Genomic DNA, 19,743 nt, shown 5'->3' with positions numbered 1-19,743 from the left:
TCACCTTTGGTTTTCAGCCATGTTGGCTTAACAACCAGCAGACCTTGATCACTTAATTTCAGGGACCTGCTGGCCATGTAGGGCTGTAGAAGGTCTCTGATATATTCAGGTGCTTGGTCATGAAGGGCTTGATATGGTAAAACCAGAATTTCAAAATGCACTCTGTAATAAATGGGAAGCCAGTGCAGCTGGATTAGTAATGGAGTGACATGAGTAAATGTGGAGGATTTTGTTATCAGCCTTGCAGCAGCATCTTGGAGATGGTCAAGAGATTTTTTGCTTAAGCATGTGAAGATGGAATTACAGTAATCTAGTCTGGATGAGATGAAGGCAGAGACGATCATCTCCATCTCAGATGGTCAAACAACTGGACTCAGCTTGGCAATGTTTTTGAGATGATAAAAACAAGATCGAACAAGTGATTTTATATGAGCATCTAAAGACAGTGCGGGGTCAAGGGTTACACCAAGGTTCCTAACCGAGGGTTTATTACATGAGGCAAGTGAGCCAAGACTCTCAGCTATCAAAGGGAAAAATCTATCAGGGGCACAAACAAGGACCTCAGTTTTTACATCATTAAGTTGAAGAAAGTTATTACTCATCCAGCTCCTGACAGCATCCAAACACCCAAGCAAGATCTGAATCTTAAAAACATCCTGAGGTTTAAAAGAAATAAAACGCTGACAAAGACAAAACGCCTCAGTTTATTTAAATCCAGGTTAAAGACCCACCTGTAGTTTTTATTTAGAAGTCAAAATATACATCTGGTTCTTTTTAGCTGGAATCATGTTTTAATATTGTCTTTTCCCACACTGGAATTTTATTTCTTGCATTTCATCTATTTTATTTTAGCATCTTCTTTCTGTTTGTATTTCATTAATTGCATTTCTTTTAATCTTTGTTTTTTTTATGCACTTGTATTGCTTTCTGCACCCTGCTGAAATGTTTTATGTAAAGCACTTTGAATTGTCTTGTACATGAAATGTGCTATACAAATAAATTTGCCTTGCCTTGTAGTCTCTATAAGATATTTTCCAGGTTTTTCATGTGTGTCTCTGTATTTGGCAATGTGATCAGTGTGTCATCTAATCAGTGAATCTCAACCCTGGTCCTCAAGGCCCACTATTCTGCAGGTCTTAGATGTCTCCCTGCTGCAACACACTTGATTCACATTAAATGGTTCTCTGACAAGCTCTGCACAAGCCTGCTAATGAGCCATTAATGTGAGTGTTGAAGCAGAGAAACAGATTGTCAGCAGAACATTGGGCCTTGAGGACCAGAGTTGAAGATCCCTGGTCTAAATAACAAATGACTGTCTAATGCTGGGCTTACATGAGAAGACTTTAAAAAAGATTTGGGAAAGACTCTAGAAAATGATCAGCTCACACCTGCTCACATGTAAGTGCCTTGTCTCAGACTGAGATTTTACAAAGACTGTGAATCTTTTGGGGTCACTATTTACAAGACTACAACTAGATTATTTTAGAATTTTTGTCATATGTTGGACAGTTGATATCGAAGAGGGCTGATCTGCCCACAGTAAAGCAAATAAGGGGAGAGTTTCCCTCCAGGATCAATAAGGAATTACACATCATTATTATTTCATTAATTGTGCCTTTGCAAGATGCAAAGGCACAATTAATGAACACCAGGTGTTACACCAACTCATCAGAATCTGGAGGGATGAATGAGTTTTCTATTCTTCTCTCATTTGTTAGATCATGATACTGTAACACATAAATGATCCACAGCAGACATTTACTTCTTAATAACCATCCGCACCTCTTTCTGGATGGTCCACCTACGACATATCTACTATTACCGGCTCTTGTTTGTCCTTTTTTTTCTGTCAGTTTTTAGACGTTGTTCTGACTGTCAGGATTCCTGTTTCTGCTTTTGTCAGAGCTCATCTATTGGTTGTTGATTGTGTTACATCACTGCGACTTGTGACAATATCAAGCACGTTTGACATTGTCTCAGACCCAAGACCAAGTACTAAGATTTACTAAAGACAGTTTTTAGTCTGCGAAAGTGAAAATCGTTTGGTGTAAGCCCAGCATAAGCCTTGACGAACCTGGTCCATCAATTTTTGAAAGATGGGAAGTAGACTTGCAAAACCATATATCAGTCTGTTTACTTGAAACCACCTTTATGTGTGTTTATAGTAAAGTACTGTTTAGAGCACTACCGCTGATATGTTTGCAGTAAGTCCAACTTACAGAATAGTTTTCCCCATGCTAGTTTTGTGAACAGGTCTTGGGGTTTTGGTAATGGATACTGATCTACTTCAAGCCAAGGTTTGATAAACTCCAGACAGGGTCACCAGATTTGAGTTGGCAAAAAGACACTTGTGGTTGGACATCATACACATGGTAAACATTTTCATCTTTTTGACTGATTGTTGGTAATTATATATTACACTGCAAAAAGTTAAGCAAAATCTGATTTAATATATCTTTCATAAATCATGATAAACATACAATTCATAACTGAGTGTGATATTCTAGTTGGAAGTGTTTATAGCCCCACTATATTGTAAATAATTTGATAAATACAAATGTGTTTACATTCAAGGCAACTGTAGTATGAGGAAGAGGCCTACTTTGCACTGATCTGTTGACATTTTTACAGAATTTATATGGTCTACATAAAACAGCTTCTATTTTTTTATTGATTTTTTCCCCAATGTTTAAATAAAGTGTAGGGATAAATGTGTGTTCTTCTGTTTAGTGTTTGTACTTCTATAAAGCAATAACGTAATAAATATGTATAAACATACACACACAAACACACACACACACACACACAAAACAAAAAAAAAACAAAAACAAGAGACACCTATCTTTGGGCAGAACTGATTTTTTTGAGATCCCTCCTTTGCATGCTGAGCTTCCCATGCATCACCATCAAGATGAAACTGGACCATTGGGATACCCTGATGATGTGATTGTGTTCTCTCCTGATTTTGACAGCCACTGTCTGGAGGAGATTTTCCAGCATCTCCATCATAATGGGTTGAAGCTGCAACCAAAGAAATGCAGGCTGTTTCAGCAGAGGGTAACTTACCTTGGCCATGTCATCAGTGAGAGTAGAGTGGCAACAGACCTGGATGAGACTGCTGTGATAAGGGATTGGCCAGTCCCTCAAACCATAAAACAAATTAGGTCTTTCTTGGGTTTTGTTGGCTATTACCGTCAGTTTATACCTGGATTTTCAAAGATTGCAAAGCCCCTAAATGACCTGTTGCATGGGACCACTGGCCATGAAGGGAAGTCTGCCCCAGTTAGCTGGACAATAGAGGGCCAGTAGAACTTGGATCAGTTTTGGCACAAGTACAGCATGGTAAGGAGTGATTCATATCCTACGCTATTCGTAGCATACACCCCACTTAGCGAAACGACCAAAGTTCCAGCTCTTTCAAATTTAAGCTTTTGGCTGTGAAGTGGGCTGTTGCAGAAGAGTTAAAAGATTATTTGTATGGTACAGAGTTTACTGTGTTTACAGATCATAATCCATTGATGCACCTGGAGGCAGCCTGACTAGGGGCTGTGGAACAGAGGTGGGTGGCCCAGTTGGCTAACTTTACTGTAGTTAGCTATGTTTACTTTAGTATACTATCAAATATCGCCCAGATGTTCAAAATTGAATGCTGATGCATTGTCAAGGCTAACTGTAACCAGTGGCCAAAGCTGATCACACCAGGGTGGATGGAGACAAGTCATGGGGAGATCGCCTTGTCCAGAACTCTGATTTGGTGTGACTCCGGCAGGGGAAGAACAACAAGAGGCCCGGCCGGTATTGGGTGAGTCGTCATCTATATATCTGAAATGCCTGTTAAAGGAATGGGACAGAACTGTACTCAGGAGAGGTCTGTAAGGGGTGTTGCATATAGATGGTGTGACTGGATCAGAGATCTTGAAGGTGATTATTCCGGAGAAGGAGGCTAAGGAGTTATTGAGAAAGTACCATGAAGGAATGGGCCACTGTTCAACATTGCTTCTGGCCCCGGATGGCCTGCATATTAAAAGAGTGGACAGATAGGCCCAAAAATGAAGGCACCATTGATGTCTATCCTTACTTCATACCTGTTTGAGATGGTAGGGATAAATTATCTTTCTCTGGGGCACCCAGGTGATACCTATATCTTGGTAATGACTGATCTTTTCTCTAAGTATACCACCACAACAGCGTGGGCTATGAACAACAGCCTGATTCAGACTTTTTGTTGCCCAGAAAGGATACTAACAGACCAGGGTGCACCCTTTGAATCATCTGTTGTGAGGGAGCTCTGCCAGTTGTATGGATGCCAGAAAAGCTGTACAACAGCCTACCATACCCAAGGTAATGACACCTGTGGAAGGTTCAACTAAATCCTGCTGGGATTACTAAACTCCCTGCCTGAGCATGACCAGGAACAGTGGCCTGATTGCCTACCAGTGTGACAGATATTATCCAGAAGTTCATTCTCAGGCATTCTCACAATATTCATAATTTGGATTCCTGTGCTAACTTGGTTGCTTTACTTTTTATGTATTAGAGGGAGAGAGCCAGCAGAGGCTCCTGTATGTTTTGTTTGTATTAATTCATGGTGTTACCCTGGGCTCGAGTAGGGAGAGTCACGCTATTTTCCCCATACTCATTACAGATGAGTGAATGGGAGAACTGCTTGTTTCTTTTAATTCATTCACTCTTCCCATTATCACCCTTTTTAAGGTAATTACCTCAATATGCATTGTGAAAAACAGCTAACATGCTAATTGTAGCTTTGTCTTCTTTATATAATTCACTGCATATTTCTGGAAACTGTGTTTATATGTTGTGTTGTTAATCTGTGTTTGGCTAACCTGATCGGTGTGCAAGCTAGCTGTTGGAACTCGTGGTCCGCTGTAGGGTTTGACAGTTTGGCTTATTAGTAATCACACCATAACGTTCATGTTATGTTTTTGTGCTGCAAGAACTTGTCTGAGAAAAAGAGAGGAATCTATTATGGTGCATGTATTCACTGTTAAAACAGTTTTGACGTGAGAACTGCGTGTTCACACATCGGAATAACCTAAGACTTTGTCCTAAGACCTAAGACCAACACCTATGGCAACAGGTGACTGTAATGCGCTGCCCCCCTCCAACATTGTGACTACCAGGGCTGGTGGTCACTCGAGAGCCTATAACAGACACGACCAGTGTATGTGTACATATATATACATATATATATATATATATATATATATACATATATGTATGTGCTCTTTGGTCAGAGCAGTCTCAGTGCTGTGATGCTGTCTACAACCTGACTGGAAGACATCGTAGTAGTTGTTTTGTGTTAAAAAGTCATTTAGCTGATGAAAAACGGCTTTTTCGATGATCTTACTTAGAAACTAAATATTTGAGATTGGCATATAGTTGCCCATTTGTGTCTTGTCTAAGTAATTCATTTTCATTCATTTAATTTTTATTTTGAACATTAGAAGAATGATTACAACAAACGAGAGAAAAAAAATTACAAAACAAAATACTGTTCAAAAAGGAGTGGGAAGAAGTTACAAAAAACTTATTGAATCCCACCATCTATCTACAGGTAAGATTATCTACTCTGCAGAAAATCTTACCTAACTGAATCTAGGCCTGTTGAATTGAGGCAATCTCAGGGACATGTTACTCCAAGGTGAATGCACGCAGCTATTTCTTGTAACATTTATTACTTATTTCATTACCATATTTATTACTGCACAAAAACAAAACAGGAAGCCTTAGTTTTAAGATTGCAGGGAACTTTCGTTGTTTAAACATAAGCACAGAACCAGCAGAAATCACTTCCCCAAAAACCAGTGATAGTGCTACACATATCCTCCACATTTTCTTCCTTTGAAAGTACCTGTAGTACCTGCCTGCAGCCTAAAAGTACTCGAAGTAACGTCTGTGTCCTCCCTAGCAGCACCTCTCCTCTTTCTCTTCTCCGCTTTAGTTTGCCTCATCATAACCTCATCACCTCTGCTTCTGTGTTATGATGGATTCTCAGACGTTTCAGGAGGTTTGTAGTCTTCACACACATATCAAACTGTGCATCGTTGCTGTTTGAGGAAATGAAATATCTCCACTCATCACTGTGTGTTGCAGTAAATGAACAGTGTGCTGCTGCGCCTTGTTTTGCATGTGCCTATAGCAGGCAGAAGAAGTGGTAGCTCCTACCTATCCTGAAAGTTTAGTTATATACATGTTGGTATAGGATGAATTAATATTTCAGTATTGATGGTTTCTTCGTTTTCATCCACAAGCTAATAAAGTCACTGAACCATACTGGACGCCATTGTTGTTTTAAAACAGAAAAAACGGAACTGAAATGAACTATCAAAAGAACTCCGACCTGGTGAGTTTACCGGCCGACACCCCCTCTGCTGCCACCTTCAGATTAGGAAGTTAAACCGCAACACAATACCAAAACACTTAAGTGCGAGAGCAGATTCACCAGTGTCAACGACGCCGTAGCCGACTGCATGCAGACGCAGCACTAGTATAAATCCGCCTTTATGCGGCCCACCCAGAATCCTTCCGAACCTCTCGATTAGCCTCTCTGGTACTGGGCTTAAAGCCATTTCAAAATCTGCAGATTAGTCCGTGAATGGATACATGAACACTTTGCACTTCTTCTTCTTTTTTTTTTTTTTTTTTTTTTTGACCTGAGCTGTCCAGCATCATGACAGCAGAATGATGGTCTGGCTACCGTATTGTGCTGAAAAGAAATTTGCTTTGCAAAGATGACCCTTTTGGATAAGGGTGCTCCCCTTGAATCTTAAATGTTATTCTTTATTATAATTTTAAAATATGTTTTTTCTTATAACTGCTGGACTGGACCAGAGAAAGAGCAGAAGAAAAAAAGGTGGATAGAGGAGAAATAGAAAGAGAAAAGATAGAAAAAGAGAGAACAAAACAAAAGGTAGAAAACAAACCTCAACTGCATTAAAGCTAAACAGAGAAACTAAACAAGCAGCTGCTACACCTGTAAAGAAATAGTAAACATCCTAACGGCTTCTAAGAGAACACAACAATCTGTATAGAGCATCCTGTGAGAGGAAAAATTGTAAAAACCATGAACAGCAATGAACACAACCGAAACTAGTATATGTGTGTGGGTGTGTCTGCATGTGTGTATGTGTGTGCAGGTGTGTGGGTGTGTATGTAGGTGCGTGTAGTAAACATTAGGGGTGACTTGTGCTGAGTGATCATGCAAATACAGCTGTGCCCACCCCAAGGATCAGAGACAGACCGAGAGGGCCCCAAGCCCCAGCAGCCAGCAGCTACCACAGGGAACAGGACTGAGACAGCCCACCACAGGAACGGGTGTGCGTCCGGACAGAAGGAGGAAAAGGAAGACCACAGTCCATCCATACCAACATCCAGATACAATCATACCTCACCACTGTTCAAATCAAACACCCATACACGTACAGGCATTTACAGGGTTCCCTGGGGACCCATTTAAGTGACGGCATGTACCTCCCTCTCAGACGCTCAGTACCACAGGAACCTAGGAGTGATGCCAGTCCCAAGATAGCAGACCAAACCATAGATAAAACTGAGGAGCAGCTCTGATGGTGACACCCTCCAGGAAGACCTTGAGTACCAGGGCAATCAAGGCCCAGATCTACTGCACCAGGCAGGAACCCAGGTGCAGGCTGTGCAAAGAGGTCTCTGAAACAATCCAGTACCTCACAGCAGGGTGCAAGACACTGGCAGGCAAAGAATACATGGAACGCCACAACCAAGTAGCCAGCATAGTGTACAGAAACATCTGTGCAGAATATGGACTGGAGACCCCTAGGTTACAATGGGAAACACTTCTCAAGGTGGTGGAGAATAAGAGAGCCAAGATCTTGTGGAACTTCCAGATACAGACCGACAAAATGTTGGTGTCCAGCCAACCGGACATTGTGATCATGGATAAGCAGCATAGTAATCGATGTAGCCATCCCCACTGTTGGAAATATCAGGAAAAAGGAATGCGACAAACTGGAGAAATACCAAGGACTCAAGGCAGAGCTGGAGAAGGCCTGGAAGGTGAAGGCAACAGTAGTACCACACTGGAGAAGTGGCTCCAACAGATACCTGGAGAAACATCAGAGTGCAGTCCTAGGAACAGCTGAGATACTGCGTAGGACCCTCAAGCTCCCAAGACACAGTTTGCATTCTAAAAACAGTTTCAGGTACATTGATTACAGCGCCGCACACGTCAGAGCTCCCTTAAATCAGTGTTGCTGCTCCAACACCTAACTGAAAATGAAACGAACAAAGTGACACTGGCTGATCCAGACATTTTCCAGACATTACTAGAGCTTGAGTTTACAATAATAATGTCTGTGTCTATTATTTGATTCAGTCATCCAGTAAAATAAATTTAAATGAAATGAAAAAAAGTTGCTTTTTGGGGCAAATATTGTTATGCAATTAAAATGTGATTAATTGAGATTGAGATCTTGGTTTTAGGGCTCACGGTTAAGTTCTTTTTTGGTACAGCAAGGTAACAAATGCAAAACATAAAACTGTTTAACACGGGTGTAAACAAGAACATGTCTAATGACATTTAAAATGAAACCAAAAACAAAAAACTGCTTGCAGTAAATTCTTAAATAAAAGATTCTTTAATAAATAAAAACATTAAATAAATAGAGATATGCCCCTTCTATTTTAATGGACGGGATCTGAACATATGTATTATCAGGGAGGGAGGGATGTTTAAAGAGAAAAAAGGATAATTCCCTCAAACTTGTACAAATATTAATTTAATCTACAGTTCAATATTTTTTTTCCAAAGAGTAAAACTTTAATTGCATGCATCATTTCAAAAGATAAAGTAACATATGATTAGTTGCAAGGCTATGACATGTTTGGTTAATAGAACAAGTGAATGATCATGCATTTTCAGAGTCTATATTCAGAGAAAAAAACCCATTACACCATTTTACATGTTTTATTTACAGTGTTTGTTATTGTTAAAGACAAAAGTTTATAGAAAATATAAATAAAAGGAAGTCATTTTAATACAAAAAAGAATCTTTATAATAGAAACTAAACGCTGTATGTAACATCTTGATGTTGTTGTCATTTGGGATTTCTACATCTATCATGACTGCCCTCTTCTACAGCTTGTCTATAATGTCTGATTGGTTAGTCATCACCAGTTCATGAGTCTGGAAACCACACAGGTTTTAAAAAACTTTTTAAACATAGCTTTCTCCAGATAACAAAATAGTTTATGATATCTTGAGATAACGATTTGATTGTTTTACAACTACGATCAAACAAAGATGTGTTTCTTTGTTAGAGTTAAGGAAATCCATTATAAAGAAACAACAGGTATAAAGCCTCATTTATGCTCAAAATTAAATAAAAATATGGACAGAGGCTTTTGTCTATCTTCTGTATTCATTACATGTGTATTTCAGTCTTTTTTCAGAGACCTTGCAGATGTGTACCCAGGCATATTAAATCAGATCAGATCAAATCAAATCAAACTTTATTTATAAAACGCTTTTCATGCCGAAGGCAACACAAAGTGCTTTACATGATAAAAAAAAAAAAAATCATGCATATTAAAATAAAACAAACCTTCACACACCAAAATAGATAACATAACAATTTGAAACCACACTCATTAAAGTCTCACACACAGTCGTACACACACATGCATACACACAGAAACAAAGCCACCACTTCCACATTCTGCACAAACACGACTGGCATTCAGTTTAGAGACAGAAATTAGGAAGTATGAAAATACTAAAATTAATAAACATCTGACTTGATGCTGCTGTGAGAAAACAATATCTTTGAGATCCATCCACACCAGTAGCCAGTCCATCCACAGCCACAGAGGCCACCACCAATAGCAACCCAGATCAGGGCCCACACCACATCCATAAGGCTACAGTGCAGGACCTTAGCTACCCAGACAAGGGCGATCATTCAGCAACAACCTGCTTTTTGTGTAAGGCAAGGCAGTTTTATTTATAAAGCGCATTTAATAACAAGAAATTGCTGGCCAGCATGCTGCACAATGAAAAACACACAAAGGCACGCAAAACATATGTAAAACATTCAGAGAAATAAAAACAAATAAAAATACAAACATGAAAACAAATAACATAAAAATAAGGTCAACTATTGCACATCAGGAGGGATAAAGAATAAAAGTGTGTCTTCAGCTAACTTAAAAATGTCCAGATTATGAGTAACCTTGATATAAGGGGGAGGTTGTTCCAGAGTTTGGGGGCAGCCTTGTTACCATAAGAAGAACATTGTGTCAAACTTATTTGCGTTTGCAAAAGGCTCAGAGGGGTGGCAGTCGGGTCGCGAAGGCACCCTAAGGCCTGGTACACACAAAGTTTGTTTTAATCTGATGAGATTTTTTATCTGGTCAAGACCTCACACATGGGGAGAAAAGGTCAGGTCTGTAACATTTTTGATCTTACTGTGTGTGATGTGCTCAGATAATGTCATCACAGAACAGCACACACATAACGATGCTGTTCCACAACTGATCTAGAATCTAGTCCTCCAAGCCAGAAATCTCGTGTGACCAAATGTGATCTAACAAAAACGTAGAAAAAGAACAACAGGCAAAAACACAAAAAAGAAACATAGTAACAACCAGAAAACACAACACCCAGCATGGATAGGATATATAGGATGAGGGAACGATGGTGGTCTTGGGATTATTGTTAACAGAAAAAGCCAGAACTGAAAGAAATAACAGACTAGTGGCAGTGTGAACATGGACTTTATATACTTCCTTGTTCTCCAGTCAGCTCGCTTTCTGATTGGTTACATTCCGTTCCACGTCACACTCCACGCAGTCACAACTCAGGAGTCGTCTGCTTTCCACACACACGTGAAGATATTTTGTCGTAAATATTGAACATGTTTAATATTTCCAATTGTCGGTCACAACCCGTTTTGGAGCCGATTGTCAGGATGAATTTGCTCTTAACACACATCAGACCAAAGATAATTTTACAGGAAAATCTTATAAGACTCAAGATTATCGGTGTTTGCCGTCCTCGGTTGGGAAGGGCAAAATCAGGACAAAAGCAGCCCGATTATCTTTCCAATCAGGCCTTAAGGCTTCATATGTAGCACTTTACTTAATACTGGATAAGTTTGACACAATGTTCTTCTTAGAGTAACAAGGCTGGGCAGTTTGACAGCCAGCCTCCAAAGAAATGCAGGTCAAGAAATGACCACATATCATTAGTCTATGTTTATTATATTGGCATTGTAAAAATGCATAATACTGACTCTGAAAATTAGTAAAGGGAACACCATTACAACACAGAACTTCAATCAAAACCATGTTCAAGGTCAGTGTACATACTCTGGACAATTATAGAAATCTATGGACAACAAACCAGTTCACTGTAATATTAGCATTAGTATTTATGAAAAACAGGCTACATCTTGTTGGATATGAGTCAGAATGCTCAGAGGATTGGAAACAGCAGAAAGAGTGAGGTGAAGACATCTGCAATCATTGCCTTTATTTTTTAATTTTGCTATTCAATGTTCTTCTACAGCCCTCTCAGGATTGCTTTGGGAAAATGTTGAGGAAAAACATAAACAGAAAAAGTGAAACTTTCTCTGCCTGCAAATTGAAAACCTCTGTGTCTGGAGGGGAAGATGGTGAGTTTTCTGTAACTTGTGACACATGCCAAAATTGATCCATTGCGCATCTGAATGTCGTCTTGCATTTTGACTCTCTTCTCACTTCTTGGATACTGTTGACTCTTTACTCTTTGTCTTTTTAAGGCCCATTTATGCTCCCCTACATCCATAAATAGGGATATTCGTTTCAAACGTTGTCTTACATCGCAGTCCTCATACTTCTATGCATCTTTTGCGTTGCCATCGTTGTCAATTCCTCCATTTGTGGGCAGTGTTCAGAGTTCATTCCCACTATCCTACATCAGTTTCAGACACTGTTCAGCAGCAGTAATGCACCGGTATGAAGTTGTTTCCAGTCGCCCAACACACCCTAAGCATTCGCATATAGTCTTTCTTAAAAAATTGTGCAATTTCTACAGATGTTGTGCTTGTCTTCATTCTTCTTCTGCATTTATTTCCCTTCCTGATTCTTTTCTCCTTTCCAGTTTTGCTTTCACTGGTCGCATGTCAGCTATTCTGCTCAACACTTCCCCACGATCTCCATTGGTATTGATCTATCTTCGGCTTTAAGTGACAGATAGCTAAGCTCCGTGAAAACCAAATTATGTGTGTAACTGATGCAAAAGACAGACAAAACTGTCCATCCGTCTGCATGTCTGTCTTGCGTGAAGCATAAAAGGGCCTTTACTCCTACATCAGTCATTATCTTTTTTTAATCTTTGCAAGCCTATATCCCTCAGTTCTCCTTGCCATCTAACTGAACTCTACCCATCATTCCCTGTGCCTTCTCGTCTCCAGACTCAGGCTCAACTTCTTACCTGCTGTGGCTACAAATATCTCTGTAACTGTAACTTAGACCTTGTTCTTTACAACACATTTCTAGATGTGAGGTCCTACAGAATTTGATGGAAATTTCAGGCCTTGTTTTAGGCTTGACACTATACTCTATATAGATGGGATTTTTATTAATGTGTAAATTCACTCTATCCACCAGTGTCTGTTCTCTAAGTTCCCTCTCTGCTCCAATGATCTTCCTGTGCCAGCTCATCTACTCTCTCTTTAAACTCCTTGCCCCCTCACTCATATCTGAACTCATTCACAATTCCAGTTCCAGCTCCTGCCAACTCTCCCTACAACTTTGGTGAGAGCTTGCCTCCCTTCTCTCCTTCTCCTTATCACAGCTTTCATCCACTTCTCAATTAACACCGGAATCCTTCCTACACCCTGTGTGTGTGTGTGTGTGTGTGTGTGTGTGTTTGGTTTTCTACCCCATCGCTGAACATTTATAGGTTGAAAATGCAGCAGATACACAGACTCTACTTCTGTGGGCTGATGAAATTATAAGCTGTGGATATATCAGCAAACTCACACACAATAGAAAAGAAAGCCTAACCCTAACGCTAACTCATTTGTGATGCCCAAACACATGAAGTTATTAAACTTAAATTAAAATGACCTTTCTTGAATAGCTGTCCACTCCGCCAAAGACAACAATACCTACCTGTTCAAGGCAATAAATAAATACAAAACAAATTTACAAAGATGCTCTGCATAGCATGCCGTTAGCTTAATAGTATACATATACTTGTGTGTTCAAAAGAAGTAAGTGCCTTCTAAAGAGAAAAAGACTTTTATGTTAAAATCTATGTGCCCTGACAACAAGCCATAGGCGTTTTCATATCAGCATTGATACACTGCATGGCCAAAAGCAGTCACTAATATTTCATGGACCTGTAAAAAACTAAAGAGTAACTGCTCAAATCATTGTTTTCAGTGCCTTAAAGAGTTAAATTAAGTATGACCTTCCCCTAATCTTTCAACTGTGCTGAAAATCTAAATAAGCAAACTAACTTATCTTATTAGTTTGTGGATTGTGTCTATATGAACAAGAGAGAGAGGGCCTCGCACAGAGTAACTTCTTCGTACCACAAACCCAAGTTGTGTTATCCGCATCAGTGCATTGAAGCCATCATTCTCCACCACTGAACATGGAGACCTATGGAGAACAAATGCCCTCAAACCATTCGGTAACCAGCATTTGGCATTTGACCTTTGATGGCTGATATGACATTGTCAAGCTCTTGGTCAGTCATTATGCTGTATGAGCCCCTCACAGATAAGGCATATTCTTGCATCCTCCTGTAAAAAATCTTGAAACACCAAGACATTTAGCAATGCCGGAAACTGGCAACCGTGTGTTCAACAAACTTTTTAGTTTTTTTTTCTCTACTATGATTTTGGAGGGACCAGGACCTGGAATGACTTCTGTTTCATGTTCCACAATGTGCATGCTGCTAGCATTTATTTCAGTCTGGACCAAAAGATGGAGATGCTGGGTTGCTTCTGTAATCTCTCACACATTGCCTATCTGCTCTGAAAATAACTCAAACAAAACAAGTTCATGGTGTGTCATAAATTCCAAGTAATCCAGATTAAGTGGTCGCTGGTTTAGAGCAGATTCCAGTTTGTTGAGAAGTCTCTCTATCATTTGTTGTTGCAACATCATCTAGAAAAAGTACAATGGAGCTAAATTTAGCCAAGGAGACAGGCTATAGATCAGTCTAGTAGACAACTGCAGTAATCAAAATGAAAGAGGCTGTTGTAAAGCCTTTCGTTAAATAACATTAGCTTAACTATTCAAGCTATTTTCTTAATATTTGTAATGACAGAGATTTTCACAAACTGTTCTGACTGTTGTGATTCCAGAAAAAAGCAAATTAGTCTCAACTTTTGTGGTTAGCATAGCTTAAAAGCTGTTATAGCAGCATAGGTAACGTTTGTTACTTCACTGAATTAGGCAGTGAAAAAGATGCTAGCTAGCCGGCAAGCTCACTGACAGGAGAAAACAGACTTATCTAACTATCATAAATACTAGAAACTAGACCATGCAAAGTGAGCTGGTATTTACATGTGGCTGTGGCGTGAAGTTTTCTTGTTCACACATGTCCTGCAACAGCTGGCCTAGCAACATCAGAGAAAGATGACCAGTTTTCCAGTATGTCAGCCAATGGTAAATGGGACTGTGTCAGCCCAAAATGAGGGGAAATCACTAGGAAGTCATCCGTATGATGTAGATTAATGAATAGTTTATGTAGTAGTGTCGTAGATAAATTCTTTATCAAAAGGGCTGCTGATATTAAGAGTCTGCAGACAGAGGTCTTAATGATCTTCCTTTATTCGGCCGAACAGGGGGACACCCCTCCAGGATCAAAAGACCACGATCATCCTTCTGTACCTCTTATATAGCCTGCCTGTTACTATTTCTGTATACACACACACAGCCTTTTAGGGCTGACTGGTTGACATCATTTTGATATCATGTTATAATGTCATACTATTAATATTCTGCTTACCAAGGACAGTACACCTGTTGTTTTTCATTACAACTCTGATGTATTAATACTTCCACAGTAGTATGAAAATATAAAACCAAAAAAGTAATAAGATGACTAATTCCTTCTGACTTGAGATGCCACCAGCGACAGCAGAACCCACCTTTTACAGTGTTGTCGGGACAATCAGGATGACGTAATCTGAGGCTTGTGATTGGTTGGAATTGTGGCACATTTCTAGTGCTGCAGTGAGTTGAGCGTGTGTGTTGACCAAGCGGCAACCTCTGCCTGTAAAATGTGATGTAAAATGTGAAGCCAATGAGGATGTGCAAAAAATAGACTCCCATGTTAAAAAGACCAACTTCACAGCAGAAATAAATATGTTTAAAGCCTGGTACAAAAAACATTTTAGGATTAATAGGTCAAGTTTACCTTCATGACAACTGTGAGGAGAGTGAATTTTTTCTAACTCATTTGTTTGGATTTCATTTAATCTTGCAATTTGGCATAATTAGGGGCGTGTATTATTTATTTATTTTTTTATTGATAGGTAAATTAATATGCACAGCAAGAAGGGAGAATGTAGCACAACTGCGGTATTTAGCCGGCTGACAGCGTGCCTTAGCTTTAGCCTGCCTACCTCCGTTAGCTGGTTAGCTACTATTAACTCCGGGTTAGCTTGGTTTACTCTTAGCTACAGGCAGCTCGAAGTTTGGTGGTTGTCAATCATCCACCCCACCTTCACAGTCCCCCTCTCAGCTCCACCTCTTTGCCCATTTTTGGATTTTCCAGGCATGACGACACATGTGACAATGCCAAGATGGCTACGTGGGAACCGCCCAATGAGCTTCAATTCAGCTCTTCAGAAACCTACAGGTGACGTCATGGAGGCTCCATCCATCTTTTATATACAGTCTATGGTGTTGACAGAACTGAGAGCACGAATGCTGCACTGCAAGCATGTGCAGGCATGTGTCAGCGCACATCAGGACAGAATACAGAGAGAGCAGATGAATTAAACTGAGAACCTTTTTTGTTTTTTATCATGGCGTGTCTGCATTTTGTGTGCACTGAATTAATTTTTTGTTTGCTCAGATTAAATTTTTCTTTCAGCAAAAATATTTTTTACTCAAAATGTAACTGATGTGCTTCCAAAACATATTTGTCTGCTCTGCCCTCTGTACGCTCAAGAATCAGGCACAATAATAACACCATACATCACAGAAAGGGAGAGGAAGAAGTTTAAATTCAACAGGAAGTCTAGCTCTGTCTAAGGATATTCTCTGGACTCAGTGCAAGAAGTAGGTGACAAAAGGGTCCTGGCAAAACTGACATCCATGCTGGATGTCACCCCCTGCAGGACGCCCTGTCTGCTCTGGAGAGCAGCTTTAGCGACAGACTGATCCATCCTCGCTGTGCGGAGAAATACGATGGGTTTTTCCTCCCAACAGCTATCAGACTTTACAATAAACGCATATAAACTTTGTTACATATTTATACACATGTTTGTGTACATATTTATATACTGTACATACTCACCCTGTCACACCATATACTGTTACTACTTATTACTATTTATTATTTGTGTTTCTTTTTTATATCACCTGTGTGCTTCTGCTTACTGCACCAGTACTGCTGCAACAAAGCAATTTCCCCACTGAGGGACAAATATAAGTTTCTTCTTCATCTTATTATTATTATTATTTAAAAAACCCATTATCTCGAGAAAACAAAGTTTGTTTTCTCAAGATAACAAGATAAATTATCCTGAAAAGAAGAAAACAGATGAACAATGTAACCCCGGCCGATCTCAGCTTCCATAGACTTCCACCAAAATCAAGTTAAAATTGATGTTTATGCAATTAAAATGCAATCAATCAATTAATCGAATGATTACAAAGCCTCTAATTAATTAAAAAACATTTTTTAATCAAGTCCCACCCCTATTTTAAACACATACTTGCCGATTTACAGTGCTTGTATTAACCAAGCTGAATTTATCAAATTTGCCTAAATTTAATAACTGTGTGGACTGTGCACATTATCTTAAAAACACAGCACTTTTTTTCTTCTTTTTAATCTAGTCATTATTCAGAAAAATCGAGATTTTGGGTGCAGATGTGATTATCTTGTTAATTAATACAAACAAAAAAGAAAAGAAAAAATAAATAATTAAAACAAATGTTGTGTACTGCAAATTTTTTTGCTGTTCTACTAAAGTAGAGTTTAAGCTAAAACTGTCCTTAAGCCCCGCCCCCTTATGATGTCACGTAACACAGAAGTTTCTGATTGGTCTATGCACACTGACTGCTAAATCATTTTAAAATATGTTGTTATACTTAATTTCTTATTTTAGCTGTTTTTCCCGTTTTCTTTTACGTTATATTATCTAATTGTCTGGCTTGAAGATTTTCAGCCACTCTTCCCCACCCCCACCCCTCGACGGGGTTAACTAAGCCCGCCTCCCGTCTCTCTCCTCGCCAGCCTCCGCCTCTTCTCACTGGTCTGTCATCCACACCGCTGTTGTTGCAGCCATTTTACCGTGGAGCCTCGACACAGCGGCGACCGGAGGATGCCGAGACAGCACCGCTAAACGGTAAATCCGCGTTTTCCCCCCTCTCTAATGTTCTTTCATGTGTTTCGATAACCGCCACATTTCCAGCTTCGTAAACATATCGGACGGTATGCTGCAAGAAGAGGCCCGACCGGCCGGAGGGGCAGAGGCAGCCTCAAAAACTGCTCAGACAGAGGAAAGATTGCTGGGAGTGTTTGGCGACCATAGCTTCTAGCTGGCGGTTAACCAGTCCATGTGAAAAATGGCTACGTCTTTCTCCAAATCACTTAAAGTTGTAAATGAGCTTCCACGGAGGATACATGAACGTGTGCCACATTTGGTTCCTGTTAAAGTGCGCACAAAACAGCGTTCTTTAAATTAGTCTGGGTTACACAGACGCGTTTGAGAAGGGGGCGCTCGAGGGCTGCAGGAGGCGGAACATTTGCGTACGGACCGTACTTTGACGCCATATTGGCTAGCCTGTACGTATCTTAGCTGACTTTATTGTTGAAAAATTTTAAGTTTCTTTGTTCTTTCAACATAAATGTAATTTTTCTGCTTTGTTAGTTTTTGTTTGTTGTGTGGTTTTACTGCCCTGCTGTTTAGAAGTATGAAATGTTGATTTCCTAGCATTAGTTCTAAAGTATTTAGATCTTTACAAACACAGATACAATTTATAAGAGACCATCAAGACAAAGCTAGCCAGGGTAACAAATCCATGAAATTAGAAAACTGTAGTGGCGCGTTTTATGTTGTGTGTGAGGAGCTGCAACTGACACGACTAAAGGCGGATTTATGCTTGTGCGTTGTTTGCGTGTGGTCGGCCACGACGTAGCTGACGCTGATGAGTTTGCTCGTGCACTTGAGCGTAGGCAGTATGCATAGTTTTGGTGTCATGTGGCAGTTTCTTTTCCTAACCTGAAGGTGGCAGCAGGGGTGGCATTCGGCCAGTAAACTCATCAGGTGGGAGTTCTTTTGATGGTTCACTTCAGTTTGGTAGGTATTTTCTGTTTTAAAACAACAATGGCGTCCAGTATGGTTCAGTGGAAGAAAATGAAGAAATGATTCGATCACTCGCTCATAAACTTGATCCACTGGTTATTGTTTTTAAAAACAGTGGTTACCACACAAATTAAGTGAGAAGATCCAGATATCAGGCAGCACGTAATCCCAAACTGACCAGTCACAAGGGAGTACCTCTGCGTAACCATCTGCGTAGCAGGGGTGTGGGTCAGGTCTGGAAGACGTGCACGTCAAGCCCCTGCAGAGCTATGTCGAGCCTATGGCGGTGACGCAGATGCTGCGCGACCATAAATCCACCTTAATGCATAGAATATACTTGCTTGTTTTTAAATCTCATGTTCTCATAGACAACTAGCTTTTGTGAGCACAGTTGTTCACATATCTGCCTGTGTACTATTGTTGTTACCAAAGAATGGCCACTAGGGGGCAGTTAAGAATACTCATACCAGACAGAGCTGTTCAGTTTTTAGGGTTTAATCAAACAATTGACATGGCAACAACAGATGAGGTTAGTAACTTCTAGGGCTGCCCGATTATGGGGAAAAATGATAATCATGATTATTTTGATTGAAACTGAGATCTCGATATTTAACACAATTAGAGAGGGGGGGGTCAGTGTGACATTTGAAGCTTGTCTGTGGTAATACAGACTGGTTTCTTTCCACCAGGTCCCCATAGCTATTGTTTGTCTCAGACCAGCAGCTATGTTCTGCCCGGTGTGATCTGGAAAAATTAATCTGAAGACATTTCGTTTTCACGTTGAAATCCGCATCAGTAAAATGTAGCAACATTTATCTGCAGTTCTATGGTGCGGCTTGACCACAGGTCCTTAGTGGTGGTGAAACATTGGACTGTAGCCGCGTCCTTCACAACACCCTCACCACACTCATCATGCAGGGCAGGGAGAGACTCCACTAACATGAAGACGAGATGGCGGTGATGCCGTTTGTCCAACGTGTTGAGTTTCTTAAATCCCGGGTTGCTCACTGTGTTAACTGAGAAAAAAGTTCTGTTTGTTTATAACATTTATCTCTCTTTGTCTCTGGATTATTTATTCGTGACTCACAAAAATGGAACATTTTTCTATTTTCTTGTGTCGCGTTGCAAGCCCCCGTGTGCACGTCTGCATGAATGAGCGCAACATTTCACATGCACGAATGTCGCCTGTCGCTTGGCTGGAGG

General features: G+C 40.0%; 1 protein-coding gene across 1 annotated transcript in view; it reads left to right on the top strand.

Annotated features, from left to right (window-relative positions):
* Positions 1–17,383: 17,383 nt before the first annotated feature.
* ccdc71 (coiled-coil domain containing 71) overlaps positions 17,384–19,743 on the top strand; it is a 27,417-nt gene continuing 25,057 nt past the window's right edge. The window contains exon 1 of the mRNA XM_041980950.1: positions 17,384–17,580. The gene's annotated coding sequence lies outside the window, so the exon portion shown is untranslated. The remainder of the gene's footprint in view (positions 17,581–19,743) is intronic.

The sequence above is a fragment of the Melanotaenia boesemani genome, chromosome 3 (assembly GCF_017639745.1).
Source record: "Melanotaenia boesemani isolate fMelBoe1 chromosome 3, fMelBoe1.pri, whole genome shotgun sequence".
Lineage (NCBI taxonomy): Eukaryota > Metazoa > Chordata > Actinopteri > Atheriniformes > Melanotaeniidae > Melanotaenia > Melanotaenia boesemani.
This window is presented reverse-complemented; position numbering and strand designations above follow the sequence as displayed.